The sequence below is a fragment of the Papaver somniferum genome, chromosome 11 (genome assembly GCF_003573695.1).
Source record: "Papaver somniferum cultivar HN1 chromosome 11, ASM357369v1, whole genome shotgun sequence".
Lineage (NCBI taxonomy): Eukaryota > Viridiplantae > Streptophyta > Magnoliopsida > Ranunculales > Papaveraceae > Papaver > Papaver somniferum.
Genome location: NC_039368.1, coordinates 33,295,747 through 33,311,987, shown reverse-complemented (window position 1 = coordinate 33,311,987; position 16,241 = coordinate 33,295,747). Strand labels below are relative to the sequence as shown.

At 36.5% G+C, this 16,241-nt stretch overlaps 1 pseudogene; it reads left to right on the top strand.

Annotated features, from left to right (window-relative positions):
- The first annotated feature begins 4,913 nt into the window (after positions 1–4,913).
- On the top strand, positions 4,914–14,598 carry LOC113324283 (annotated as a pseudogene).
- The last annotated feature ends 1,643 nt before the right edge of the window (positions 14,599–16,241 follow it).

Below are 16,241 nucleotides of genomic sequence, written 5' to 3'. Positions count from 1 at the left end.
GTCGAAATCCGATATATTTCATATTCAGTTTATCGAAATGAGAACCTCTGTTTTAACTCTAGTAATCTTTGAACCCGAGATGTTGAAATATGACATATTTCATCTCTATTAATTCGAAATATGACAATGTGAAATATGATCGATATCTAGACGTGGACTAAAATATACACGACATTTATTAATATACTTGGCCATAATGAAGGTTGTTAATACCCCGAAAACACGAATTGAGTTTAGCAAAGAAACACAAAGAAACACAATTTAGCAAAGAAACACAAACTTCATGATATGTATGAACAAAATAGGTTTATGTAAACCATTGGATTCTTAATCCGTATGAGACATAATAGATGGTTATTGGCCATCGATTTAGGGAGAAACCCTAAATTTCGCGAATTTTCCCTAAAGATTCACAATAATTACAACCGTTGCCACCAATATAAGCAAATCATAACCCTAATTATCACTTTTACCTGCTGTATCCCCTCTCTCTTCATCAGTTCATTTGCAAACGAAAACCAGACCAGCCAAAATATCTCCTCCTCTCTTTGAACTCTACCATTACCAACCATTTAAGCCCTATATGACAAAACCTCATTAAAATTCATTATGATTATTAACCTTCAACATCTCTCAATTGCGCAGCAGTTATGTTTGATTTTACAAAATCAGCAGGTACAGTTAGGGTTTTTATTAAAAAAAAATTCTCTTCTTGATTTCTTACTGGTCAATTTTCTTAATGGGGGTTTAACAATTATTTTTTCTGGTTGGTTTCCGGTAGATGGAACAGCTTAAGTTGCAGTTCAGATCTTTTACAGGTAGATCTCAACATCTTTAGTCGCAGTTCATATCGGGTATACTTTATTTTATTCGACTTAGGTGATTTTTACCTTTTGTATAATACTGATGTTAGGTTTGGCTTGTTGATTTTAACCATTTTTTTTTTGGTATTTTTATGCAGATGCATGGAGTTAGGTTTTAATATGGGATTTATCGGTTTGTTGTTAGGTTAGTTACTTAAATTGAATGACTTGAACTTTAATTTGGTATGGAAGTTATGTATTGGTGTTTTTTTTTTTTTTTTTTTTTTTGCAGGTTGAGAAACTAAAGAAAGAAAATGAATCTGAAGATGAATAGAGAACTAAGTTAGGAACATAGAAACACGCCCAACTGAAGCTGAGAAGAAATTGAAGGACTCCAATTTGAAGCTAGTGAATGTAAGGACTTCAACTGAAGCTGAGAAATTGATATGGAAGTTGTGGATTGGTGTTGGTGATATATAATTTTTGTTTGTTTGTTGTTTTTGCAGGTTGAGAATGTAAGGAAAGAAGTTGAAACTCCTGAAGAGTTCTTTACCCTGGCCCACATTTCCGGTCCAAGATCCACTACAAATTTTAAAGCAGCGGGGCTCACTAAATCTAGGTCTCTCATAGCAAGTTCATACTCATCATTGCTAAACGATTTTGCAGCTCTTGTAAATGCCACCGAAGTTGCGGCGCTGTGGTAGGTCTGTTTGATATTTTCTGCAAGGTCAAACATTACAGGACTGACCTATAAGTACAACATGAAGCATGCATATATATATATATGTCTGAAATGTATCATACAACAGGGTGGACAACAAAACTTGTTTGGACTGTACATATATATGTGGCCACTATTGGACATATTTCTAAGAGATTAAGGGGCATGATGCAATTAGAGAATAGATTTTAGTGGTTCACGATAAATATTTAGTAACTAGCAAAAAAAGAAGACAAAAACTCAAAAATGTTTCATACATCGTTTTATCCCAAGGACACTCTTCCTTCCTTTTCTTGAACACTCAACAACTCCCAATCTAATTTGATGGTGATTGAAATCACTCTAAAAATATCATAGATTATCATCATTTATATAGCATATAGGTAATTAAAATCATGAACTATTTTCTATTAGTTGTTAATACTCTCAATTTTTATCAATTTGTTATTCTACTTTTGATAGACTTGTTGCTTGATGCTAATACTATCTCATGCTACTTTAGAAAACCAATTCCGAAATCCTAATGATGTCGTCATTTTGAGTCCACCAATCATGCAGTTAAGCATATACTTTTTGTGTGAATCCTTTTAAAATTTAATGTCCATGGTAACTATCTTCAAGTGTCCTATCATGGTTTACTTGATGAACAATTAAAACTAGCTGAACTTCAAGTACGCAAAAATATTTTACTTGATGCAAATATAACACTTCTTTCTCAGATGGAAGAGTTGCATTTGCAGGTAATGTACAAGGGATTTAGTTTAGTTGCCCATGTAGTATCTGATAGGTTGGGATTAGTGAACTGTATGGCATGTCAGTACTTTGAAAATATAGAATTTTAAAGTGTTAAATCATCCACATTTGATGTCAAATTACGCTGTGGATATGCAATACAAAGCCCCATCAGATTAAACGATCAATGAGAACGAGACACTCTAATGGGGCAACAATTTTTCTCAGGCTTCGGGGCAGCAAAAACTCAGGGATGGACCTGGTACTACTGTCATGGACCTGAATGCTGTACCAAGTACATTATATGCAATATGATGTTATTGTCATTGACTTCATAACTCTATCTAGATACGCACATATAAAGACCTACAGTCTGATAAGTTACACTAAACACAAATCAAGGTTAACGTTGTATCCATTCAGATAACTAACATCAAATCTATTTAAACACAAAACTCGAGTGTTTATAGTATATAAAGTCTTGTTAAATACCTGAAATATGGTGGATGCAGTATACTTGATTAGCACAAGAAAATGCCATCCTTATGGCTCTAACGATCGATGGGTGCCTTCTGTTGCCACAACAACATTTTCATTCATAGAATACTTATCTCCAAGTACTCCGACTAACTTTCTCATAAACCATTTCCAAGATTCATTATTCTCTGAATCAACAACAGCAAAAGCAATAGGATAGATCGACTCGTCGGGATCCATTCCAACGGCTGACAGTAGAACTCCTTGGCGTGGCCCTGTAAGATTGTACCATCAACTGCAAATGCGGGTCTGAAACGGTTTTTGAATCCTTTAATACATACTCCAAAAGCAAAGAAAATAATATAGAAAAGAATCATCTGAATCAGTTACAATCTCGCTAACAGTACCCTTGTTACGAGCACCAAGAATGTGACTATAACCAACGAGGTGTTGGTACGATTCATCGGGGCTACCTTTGATCAGCTCAATACCACGCTTGCAAGCGTTGTATCCCTGCCGATAATTTATAACCACTCCATAATCCCTTTTTATGTCCTTAACCAGTTGTTTGGGCGTAAAGGACGCATCTAGTTCTATGAATTTGTGCTTGAAAAGCTCTGCAATTCCAGTAGCGGCCGCTTTGGTTCTTAATTCAGGGTCAGTCCTTTTGTTGCTTTCACAAGTATGCACATCGTTTGCAACTGTGAGTTTCCACCACCCACAAGAATCTAAGGGAACTGCTCGCAGACGCCACTCGCATGTCTTGTCTTTGCATTTGGCAATAAACCTCTGGCTGTCATATTTAAAAGTTATGTACTCAAAATTTCTTTCTACTTTGGATATTGCAAGTATAAGTTTCAGATATCCCTTGCTTTTGAAAGTGTTACCCACACATAGATCATTGTACTTCATATCCTTTGGGGGTTTAGGAATATCCAGAACCGGCTCTGGAGTTGTTGTCGCATCATGAAGACAGCGGAGTTTCTTGGATGATGGAGTCATTACTGGTTCAAGACATCTCCAAGCCTTTGGACCACTAGTAATCGCTGAAAAAATAAAACATTCAACATTAGTGTGACTATTTGGACAGGAAAAACATAATACAAAAGTACAATAATAAGAGGGACAAATAAACGTACCTTTAACAACACCATCTCCCTTCATGGTTTCATTCTTGAACTGATAATCCTCATTGGAACTCGATATGAGATTGTTAAGAGGGGTCAAGGGAGTGTGGGGAAGCATCTTGGATCCGCTGTAATCTCCAGTAGTTGTTTTGGGAGTTACGGGAGGAATATCTACTTTTACTTCTTCTCCATATTTGATTGTGTAAAAGCTTGGGACTCCACATGTCTGGCCAACATAAAAATTCAACATTTCTTCACTAACAATCTTAATCCTTTGCTTAAATGAGGTTCCCGGGACATCTATGAGGCCATACACATCAAAACATAGTTTGTGCACGAAACCTAAAACATCCATTGCTCTCTTCTTCACATCCTCAAAAGTGTACTTATCAGGTACCCCCGCAAGATGTGTCATACCTTTGTAGTCATCATTACCTTCTTTGTGCACCCATTCACCATTGTAGTGGATGAGAACAACTTTGCTTATCATTATGGCGACGACAATTTAGGGTTCTAAAAGCAACTGCATTTCACAAAACATACTATCAGTTATATACAATATAAACTCCTTAAGCAAAAAGTGAATTACCAATCAATTCCTAAATTAACATTGAAATCACACAACTTAACTCTTGATTACAAATACTGATGATCTACTAGATCGCATGCCTATTTCAACCAACTATTTTCCTGTATCCTAACCATAAAAAAAATTTAGCCGCAGTTAACACATCCTAAATAAACAGAGGCAAAAATTAAGATCATCCTGTATCATAAACCATACATAAATTAAGTAACCAAATCACAAAATTAAAAATAACCCATACCTTATTTCATTGTAAACTATATAAATAAACATGAATTTAAATCCCCAATGTACATAGCTTTCATGGTGTAGCAGCTGCCATGATGTGAACACCATAAAAAGGACAAGAAATATATAAGATGGTGAAAGAAGAAGAACAAAAATAGAATAATAAGAAGAGGTGTCCCTGATAGAGCAGTAGAACCTCAAGAAGATGAAAGAGCAGGAAGAAGAAGAACATTGAGAAAATGAGGGTAAAGAATTATTAAAAGGTGCCGCACAAATTAACCAATAGAAAGTTTCCTCCCAAGTTAACCAATAGAAAAGCACCGGCTATATTAACCAATGACATAAGGCTTTTATAATATTATACTTAAAAGAATTATATTTAAATAAAACACATCTGACAACGGAGGTGCTTAGGTGGTCGAGTTGAGAAAGGTCCTTAGCGTAAGGTCCCGACATAGAAGGAAAAGGTCCAGACCCTGGTGAAAAGGTTCCACTTCCTTCATTCTACATGTCACCTACATGGCGCCTAGGTGGTCAAGTTAAAAAGGTCCTTAGCCTGAAGCGACATAGTCCAGGCCCTAAACGTCGAGGGTCCGGACCCATGAAATCTTATTTAATTCCATTAACAAGATTATTTTATTATTAAACTCAAGGTCCAATAAAGGGTCCAGTAACGGGTCCTGGACCATGACAATAAAATATTAACAAAAATTATCTTATTTTAATATTTTTATTTCTATTAGAAGACTAGAGTGGGGTCCAAAAGGTGTAGTTCAGAGTCCAGACCCTCTTTAAAGGACCCCCAATACTTAAATACCATTAAAAAAAATTATTTCTAAATTTTCAATTCAAAGAATAAGATTTTTTTTATTTATGTAAAGGGTCCTGACCCTTTTTTCAGGACCCTTGCACTGAAAACGACACAAAAAAACAATTATTTTAAGTTTTCAAAGTTGGAAATAATATTAAACAACTAAAGGTCCTCTACTATCAGGGGAATAAATGTTATATAGTGGCATTTTTGGTAGGTTTGGGGTTAGGGTGGCACTTTTGGAAACTCAATTCCAACAGTGACATTTTCACCAATTCAACCGCCAAAATTCCCAATGTCTCTCTAAATTATCTGTTCATTATCTGTTCATGCTATCGATTTATGCTTTAAGTTCTCTTTTAAGTTCTATTTGTATTTCCCTGTTGAAATTGCTATGAATTTTTATTGATCGTTTTGGCTTGCATCTTTCTTGTTGATGTGTAAAGGCGACTTCAGTATTCGAAAAATGTAGCAGGATCCCGGAGATGAAACATAATATCAGGAATGTCTCCATTATAGCTCATGTGGACCATGGTAAGAAAGCATTTACATTCAGATTGTGTCTTTGCTGTATTTTGGATATCTATATGATATTTTATTTTATTTTATTTTACTGAAAGGGGAGTATATTATACATTGTGTAATAGATACATCATTAGCCAAAGAAATGGAGATTTCAGCTGGTGGGACATTCCACCATTCTCCTACATCTGAAGACTTGCGGAATGATTTGGCTAGACAGTCGGCAACTTTATTACACACTCTAGGTACATAGATATATTTCCAGGTACTGTTTGTTTTACAAAGATCCACATACAAAGATAGAAGAGAAGAAGATTCCCAATGAGGTAAAGGCAAACCAGCATTTATAGACAATATCAAACTTTTATTGTTAGATTCAAAGATAACAACATCCCAATTTCTAGCTTTAGCCCATTGCAGTGCATCTAAAAGAGCCCGTGTTTCAGCTTGATAAGCGTTAGCTACTCTTCTAATCACTCCCCTGAAAGCAACGTATTTCCCTGCAGAATTTCTAATGATTATACAATACCAGATAGATAAAAACTCTTATGATAAGATGCATCAATATTAACTTTCAAAGTGTCTGGTGGAGGAGGGTTCTAATGATGCGACTGTCCTACATTTTGATTATGATGACATGTATGCCGATGAGATGCTAATGTTGCATTAATGTTAGCAAGATACTTGAACAGAGGAAGCAAAACAGAATTAAGATTAATCTGACCATGCTGAAAAGTAACTTGGCATCTGTATCTCCATATGTGTCACATTGTTGCAATCATTCCATGTATAGAAGGAGAAACTGAAGAAAAGTTGATGACAACGTCAGTTGAAGACCAAGTGCGAATTCAATCAATAAGAGTATTATGCTGCAGTAAAAGAGAACAATGCTGAGGTAAGGAAGCTTTCCAGACTACTGTAGCAAAAGGGAAAGTAAAGAGGAGATGATTTATGTCTTCTACATTGACTGTATTACAAAGAGGACAAGAGAAATCATCGATACCAGGAATATGTCTCAAATTACTTTTAACTGGTAGAGCATTGTTAATAATCTTCCATAAGAAAATCAGTAGCTTGTAAGGTATATTTAGTTTCCAAAATTTCAACCAAAAAGTCTTACTGGAGGAAGATAAAGCAGAGTCATGTAAATCAATATCACAAAGATGATGGTAAGTCGATTTTGTAGTAAAAACTCCAGTTGATGTGAAAGGCCAGATGAGAGTGTCCTGAGTTTGTAACACCAGAGGAATTGTTAAGATAGAATCAACTTGTTGTGAAGTAAAAAGATTTCTTAAAAGATCTACATTCCATTGTCCTGACTCCAAATGAATAAGCTCAGAAACTAGTTGATAATCGTTTGTGTCTAGGTCATTCCACTTATATAAAGGTTCATTCTCACAAGGGATCCAGTTATGTTTCCAAATATTGACTGTAGAGCCACTTCCTATTTTCCATTTGCCAAATCTATAAATAATCTGTAAGGCATGCATAATGCTCTGCCATATCAAACTTGTATTTTCACAATTTGGAGGAGGCTCAAGCTTCAAGTCATATAAAGAAAAATATTTACCGTTAAGAAGTTGAACCCATAGTTCAGTTGAGGAATGAATCATGTTCCAGGCGAGTTTGGCTAAAAGAGCAGAATTGTAATGTGATAAGTTTTTTAGACCTAAACCTCCATGTCTTATCGAAAAGCATACCTTATTCCAGGCAATGAAATTCTTCTTTTTACCCCACCAGTAGTCCCTCTGAATTTTATCCAGTTGTTGTATTGTGGTATTTGGTAGCTTAAGAACCTGCATATGATACAAACACATTGTGCTTAATACAGAGTTTAGTTGAGTGGTTTTACCAGCCTGATTGATAAGTTTGCTCGACCAACCCTGCAGTTTTTGATTCATGTTATCCAAAATAGGTCGACAATTTTTAGTTTTCGATCTACGCATCAACAAGGGTATACCCAAGTACTTCTCTCCCAAACCCATAATCTTCATTTGCATGATATTAGCAATGTTGTTTTCGATCGAAGGAGTAACATTATTACTGAAAAAAATTGTTGACTTCTGTAAGTTTATAACCTGACCTGAAGCAGTGCTAAATTGTTGAAGAATAGATTGAAGTCGACGAAGATGATGAGGAGAAGCTTCTAAGAATAACAAACAATCGTCTGCGAAAAAAAGATGACTAATTTCAGGGATGTTTTTGTTTACCTTGAATCCTTTGAGCTGACCTGTATGAATATGATTTTGAATTATTCGAGAGAAAGCTTCCATAACTATGAGGAATAGATAAGGTGACAGTGGATCACCTTGTCGAATTCCTCTAGTAGGAGAAAAAGAGGCAGTGGGACTTCTATTGATAAGGAGAGAAACTTCCATTGTTATTATACATTCCTGAATAAGTTGTATCCAATCATGATGAAAACCAAGACGATGAAGAATGTCAAACAAAAAAGGCCATTCAAGGCGATCAAATGTCGTTGACATGTCTAACTTCAGACCAATATAAGAGACTTTACCTTTTCTTTTCTGTTTCATTGAATGAAGTAACTCATGTGCTATAATGATATTGTCTTGGATGTGTCTGTCAGGAATATAAGCACATTGAGTAGGGGAAATCAGTTTAGCTAACAAAGGTTTGAGCCTATTTGAAATAAGCTTTGAAATAATCTTGTAACTTACATTACAAAGACTAATTGGTTTGTAGTTATTCGGAGTTTGAGGGTGTAAAATTTTGGGAATAAGTACTTGGTATGTACGGTTGATGGATTTAAGCATGCGTTTATGAGTAAAAAAGAGTTGGACCATAGAAGTTACCTCTTTCCCAATTGTAGACCAACATTGTTGATAAAAAGATGCCTGAAAACCATCATTTCCAGGTGATGACCATGGCTTGATTTGAAAGACTACATCCTTGATTTCTTGTTCTGATGGAAGTTGTAGAAGCAAACTATTTTATTCATTTGTAATACAACTTTGAAATTCTGACAAAATAGAATTATCAGAAGTTGGCTTAGTAGATTTTGATATTGATGAAAAATGATTAAGTAAAGTGTTCTCAATACCAAACCTTGAATCATGCCAAATACCAAGAGAGTCTTGAATAGCAAAAATATGACTTATTTTTCTGTTAAAGTTAGCTTTAGAGTGAAAATAAGAAGTGTTTCGATCTGCATCATAAGAGTGAGCACCCGATTTTTGCATATAAAAATCTTTTTGAATAGCTAACCATTTCTGAAGGGATTGGGTTAAATTAACTACTTTAGGGTCAGAGGTTGGCATATTTCTGTTGTAGCATTGATCAAGATGGTTTTGAATTGACTGAATTTAAGTTTCTATATTACCAAAAGTCATTTTCTTCCAAATTTGAAGCTGATGTTTTGTATAATGTAATTTAGAAGAAAGATGATAAGACGGAAAACCCAAGACTTGGTGAGACCATCTTGTATTTATAATGTCAGCACAAAAATCAATTGAAAACCAGTATCTTTGAAGTCGAAAAGGAAATTGTTTCTTAGCCATACCTGATGATGTAAATAAAAGAATAGGAGAATGGTCTGAAGTTGCAGGCGGTATGTGAATGAGATGAGTTGTTGAATAAGAATTTATCCAAGAAACATTTCCAAGTGCTCTATCAAGCCTAACAGCGGTATAATCAGTTCGCTGTCTATGATTTGACCAAGTTGTAGAAGATCCGGAAAAGCCCAAATCTATAAGGCCTAGTTGTTGAATAATAGGCCTAATCATACTATAATGTTGATGAAAATGCTGAGAAAAACTATGAATTTCAGAGTCCGACATAGTGAAGTTCAAGTCGCCCATCAATATCCAAGGTAAATCTACAAAAGGCTGCATATCAAGCAAGTACTTCCATTGTTCTTGACATTCCATGGGATTATTAGCGCCATACATACAACTTAATAGGAAATCCAAATTATGCGAATGAGTATGAATGATAGCATGAACATTATGCCTAGATGTATGCATGATTTCAAGGTCAACACCATTTTTCCAGGCCAAAGAAATACCACCAGACTGACCCACAGGTGGAGTATACCAGAAATTAGGATAAGTATATTGTTGTAAGTAAAAGTGCATTTTTGAATCTGCTGTTTTTGTTTCTGAAAAAAATAAAATGTCAGGGTCATGTTTTGGAATACAATAGTGCAGATAATCCCTAGTAGAAGGGTTACCAAAACCCTGAAAATTCCAAGATAAAATCTTCATAAAGAAAATAAACAGAAAGAACAGTAAAAGACGAAAAAGAATAAAAGGATGCTGAAATTAAAGTGAAAGATGAAAGAAGAAAAATGAGATACTTGTTGAACAACATTAGGGTGCATAGCTCTAGCTGCAATGTCCCGATCAGTTGGCTCAACTTGAGGGTCCCTCCGTTGATGACTAGTAGATGCCTGAGCTGAATCATCAGTAGACAAAACTGGCAAAGCTTGATTAATGTCGACATGATTCTCAAAAATAACCAAAGCATTAGTGTGAGTTCTCTTGTGTCTAACAAAGGTTTTACAACCAGAAGTGCTAGCAGTAGAGATTATCTTAGAAGAGTGAGGAACAACTCGGTCTGCTGGCGCCAAATAAGAATTTGATTGAGAATCAGTGGCTGTAACATACGAAACATGCATACCGTCGTAAGGTCCAAGTTGTTGTGAAGTAGAAGGTTGATGTAAAATTGAACGTTTCTGATGTCCGTGATCAAGAAACAATTTAGCAATTTCTTGAGGACTTCTTTCCGGTAGAGCAACAGGCTCAACCTGAGGACCCAAATTTCTAACAGCTGATTCCATATTAATTCTTCTAGTTTTGCGAGAATTGCAAAGGTAAGTATCATGGTCTGGAACCCTGCATTCAGGACAAAGCTTGTATGGTTGTTTTTCAAAAAAGAAACCCACCCAATGAGATACTCCTGCATCATTGACAACATGAATTCCTTTAATCAGTGGAGTGGTCAGTCTGATCATAACCAAAGGTCTAAACTTATTAGAGGTACTGGGAGTTACACCATCAGGTTCTACTACAACTGTATCTCCAACAATATCACCAAAAATCTTAAGAATTTCTGAATAAGTGAATTCAGGTAGGAGGTATTTAAACTCAAGCCAAAAGGGAGAGGTGTTGAAGTTAAGTTTTTGGTAAGGAAAAGAGGGATGCCAGTCACGAAGAACTATGAGATAACCATCCAAATTCCAAGCTCCTCCAAACAAAATAGCGTTCTTATCTTCATCAGTATAAATCTTATGGCAAAAATATTGGGTTCTAATGATCTAACCATAAGATCCCACTGATCATTTCTCTTAAGATGAGACCAAATAAACTTAGTTTCTCTCTCAGCATCCTGCCAAACCATGATTCCAGGTGCAAATAACTTACCAGCAAGACAAATATTCCAATCCTTAATAGCCTGAGATAAAGCAGTAGCAGAATGAGTAATAACTCGAGCTTTAGAGGGGCTATCCTCTAAGTTGATGTCTTCCAGTTGAGAAGAGATATTATGGATGTAATCAGACATGATGAGAAATGGAAGGGTGAACAGGGCAGAGAAATTTGAGATTGTGAAAATCAAATCATGAACCGGTAAAGTATATAAATAGAAGTTTAAGTAGATGGGTGTCAAAAAACTGTAAAAAAGGTTGATGAGTATTGAAAAGGGATAAGGAAAAAACTGAACAGATGTTAAAGTTACAAGATATGATGTGTGATGATGAAATTGAAAGTAACAATAACCAATCTGATAAAACCAGATAAGAATAGAGATTAATACCCGCACATAGTCATACTGATGATGCATCACTGCAACGGATATAAGCCAACAAATACCTAACCAATTAAACAAGAGCCAACTGATGATGGGATGGGACATTACTGCAACCCCTGATGGTGACAACAAGCCTTTGAAGCTGCATAAAATGGAAGATAAGAACAAATTGAGAAAACAAACATTAAAACTAGAATCAAACGTGATTGAATTATTAAAGAAACATCAAATAAGAGCAGGGGAAGGAGGATTGAATTGTATAAAAAGAAGGGAAATCTTAAATCAATTGAAAACAAAAACCTAGAAGATAAGGGTGAAATTAGGGTTCAATTTAAGAGAAAGAAAAGAAAAAAGGAAATCAAAATATGAATCAGAAGAACAAGAAACTAAATTGAATGATATTTTATGTTGTTGTGTCACTTTTGTAGGGAAATAAACACTTGTTGATTGTCTAGTGTCTGCTGCTGGTATCAGTGCTCAAGAAAGTCCTGTTGTTGCAACTCATGCAGATGATGCAGAACGTGGGATTACTACTACATTAACTGCAATAGCTCTCTGTTTTACGATGTCTGACAAGTCTTTGATGGCTTATAAAGGAGACAGAACCTGGTTGATTCACCTGGATGCGTCGACCTAAGTTGTGAAGATACAGCTGATACACATATCAGCGATGGTGCCCTTGTGGTCGTGGATTGTGTTGAGGGTGTTTGTGTCCAAACCGAGACTATCCTTCGACAAGCTCTTGGAGGAAGGATCAGGCCTGTTTTGGCTGTCAACGAAGTGGACAGACTTTTACTTGAGCTCCAGGTCAGCGGGGAGGAGGCTTACCAGATTCTCTCCAGGGTCATTCAGAATACAAATGCTATTATGGCCACGTACGAAGATCCACTCTATGAGGTCCAGGTTTACCCTGATAAAGGAATGGTTGCCTTCTCGGCAGGTCTGCACGGTTGGGGTTTTACTCTGAACAGTTTTGCTATTATATGCTTCGAAGTTCGGTGTTGATATTAGTAAGATGATGGAGAGGCTTTGGGGTGAGAACTTCTTTGACCCAGCAACTAAAAGATGGAATACCTACAGAACCACATCTGCTACATGCAAGCGTGGGTTTGCGCAGTTCTGTTATGAACCCATTAGGCAGATTATTGCCACTTGCATAAACGGTCAAAAGCACAAGTTGTGGCCTATGCTGGCAAAACTTGGTGTTGCATTGAAGAATGACGAGAAGGATTTGGTTGGGAAGCCCTTGATGACGCGTGTGATGCAGACTTGGCTACCTGTAGCTACGGCGCTACTTGAAATGGTGATCATTCATCTCCCGTCTCCTTCCACAGCTCAGAAGTATCGTGTTGATAACTTGTATGAGGGTCCTCTCAACGACCGGTATGCCAATGCTATCAGAAACTGTGATGCCAGAGGTCCCATGATGGTTTACGTGTCTAAGATTATTCGCAACCCAAAGAAGGGTGCTTTATTGGCCTTTGGTCGTGTTTTTGCTGGGCGTATTTCAACTGGTTCTAATGTCAGAATCCTGGGACATGACCATGTTGCTGGTCAGAAGACCGATATATTCACCATGAATGTACAAAAAACGCTGATCTGTGTTGGGAGAAAGCATCAGGCTATTGAGTCTGTGATATGCGGGAATCTGGTGTTGTTAATTGGGTTAGATAAGTGTATCTCAAGGACGGCTACCCTCACTGGTGAATTTGAAGTAAATGCTTACCGTATGAGAACCATTAAAACCTCCCCCTTTCCCGTGGTTCGTGTCCATGTGGAGGTTAAGGTTCCCTCTGACCTGCCCACGCTGCTAAAAGGAATTCAGTTTATGAAGAGGTATTTCTCCATCGAAGTGAGTGAAACTGATCTGGATGGATGCATAATTGGAGGTAGGTTATTTTTTTTTACCCCTGATCAGCACCATCTTTCTTTTCCGTTGTAGTGTACACTTTCTCTTGTTTTGACATACCTGCCAGCTGAAATTTATATGAACTTTCCCGAACATTTAAACTTTGCAGGTGCTGGGGAATTATATATCAAGAATTGTCTGAAGGAGTTACAGGAAATGTTCCTGGGTGGCATAGAGATTGTTGTATCAGACCCTATACCGTGAGACTGTGCTCCAGAAGTCAGATAGAATGGCGATGAAGAAGTGCAACGGTCTTTGCATGGAGGCTCTCCCTCTGGAAGCCCTACTTGTATTTGGATGGGACATTAAACTGTCAGATGAAATATGGTCTTTGGATGGTTTTAACCTTTTAATGAACTCATCAAAAGGTGTTCAACACCTCAACCAAGTTAAAGATTCGATCATAGCTGGGTTTCACCGGGCAGCTGAGAAAAGAATTTTGGCAGATGAGCTTATGATGGGAATATGTGTTGAAGTCAGCGACGGTGCTCTGCATGTTGGTGCCACCCATAGAGGTGGTGTTCTTGATTCAGCGGCTGTAAGTTCTGTGCATGCCTCTCTACGACGTGCTGCTCCAAGACTGCTTGAGCCTGTATACATGGTTGAGGTTCTGACTCCAATGAATGCTCTTGGTACGGTATACACTGTCACTAATGGGAGGCAAAACTGCCAGATTTTCCAGCAGAATTCCATGTCAGGTGATGTATACAGCATTAAATTCTATCTCTCTGTTCGTAGTTCCCTTGGATTCTTTGAGAAGCTTCGGACTACCACGTCAGGTCGTGTTCTGTACAGCTATTTTTTTGATCATTGGCAAATAGTAGATTCAGATCCACTTGTATGTGGATCTGAGGCCTCACTTCTGGTTGAGGATATTAGAAAGTTTAAGAGATTAAGTCCCTTCCTTAAATGAACTTGGTTTCAATTTTTGTAATAAGAACTTTAGTCGTGCATTATTGATTTAATTTTAAACATTGTTTCTGGCCTCCGTATCTAATATTCTGTGCTGTTATCTGGCATGGAATATTGGTGAATATTATCTGGTATTTTCAATTGAAGCCAATTTTATTTTTATTTTTTTGTTCTGTAGGAGCCTGTTGCAAGCAGTGTTTGTTATTTTGCATCCTTAGGTGCCTGCTTGTTGAGTGTCTTTCTTTGGTTATTGCCCCCTTCTGCTTTGCTTTTGGTTATTGCAAAGCTTGTTCGAATCGCTGTTTTGCTTAACCTTGGAACTTCATTCTTAATTCTGCTTATGTTATCTGGTTCTGGTCACTTTAGTCCCCTGCATGCTCGTAACTGGAATTGGCCCCATAATGTTTATAGAGCGCTAGACAAAAATGACAATAGTTTTGTCCTGGAATTGCCAAGGCTGTGATAAAAAATTCCTAGGAATACATTGATGGATATAGATGTAGTGCTCTTTCAGCAACACTGTAGTTGCTTTGTTCGAAAGATGTGACCTCACCAAGGGGAAAATTGTTCGGCGAGTGGGTCTGGCTGGTGGACTTGCTCTAGGGTGGTCTGAATCTGTCTCACTGGGAGGTGGTCCACTGGAATGATAACATGATGAATGCCCAGGTCTTAGACCTGAAAACCAATTGTGTATACTTTCTTTTATTGGTGTCCCAGTCCATATGGTGGTAAAAAAATTGAGCCATGGAATTTTGAACATCTTATCTTCTTTTTGTTGAATTTAGTTGAAGAGGGAGAATCCTCTCTCACTCTTATTTTCACACTGTCACACATGTTGAAAGACATTTTCTTAATCAAAATCAAACAATAAGGTATTTCAAGCTAATATTTTCTTACAAGCTAATATTTGAAGCTTAGTTGAATTTAAAGGGACTTGGTAGGTAAGAAGAGATTTTGGTACAGTAATTGATTTTTTTTAAACATGGGGTTTCACCTAATGTTTTTTTCTTATTATTATTTTTTCCCTTTCTGATTTAGTTTCCACGAGAAAGAAAAGGGTTTCGGGACAAAAATATAAGTATCTGAAACCCAAATCAAGGTTATGTTGATCCATACACCGTCAGGTAATGAATTTTCTTTTTCTTTTTCTAATTTTCGGGGTTCTATTATTAGTTGAATGTAATTGTAATTTTGCAATCTTTACAAGAAATAATTCGTGCCGTAACGGCACGCGTTGTAACATTTATCTTCTATCATGGTGAATCTTGAACCTAACTAAATTACCTATAATATGCTGTTAATGTTCGATAAAAAGATTAAAAAAAAATTTATCTAATTTAATTATTGCTTCTAGTGAAAATATAGTTGGCTTTTAGTATATTCTCAGAATCTGGTTAGGCTGAATCTCACACATTTCATATTAATATTTTATGATATGTTTTTTAGGATTAATTAGGATGGTATGTGCATGTATATACAATTACCTATCCTTCAGTTTTCCCTATCATTCCAAAATAAAAATGTGAAAAATTAGAAGTAGAAAAAAAAAAGGTCTACACAGATATTTCAGCGCAAAATGTATGCAAATATATGTTTCAGTCTCATAAAAATACTGACTTTCTCAAAACTAATAACTTCCCTCAA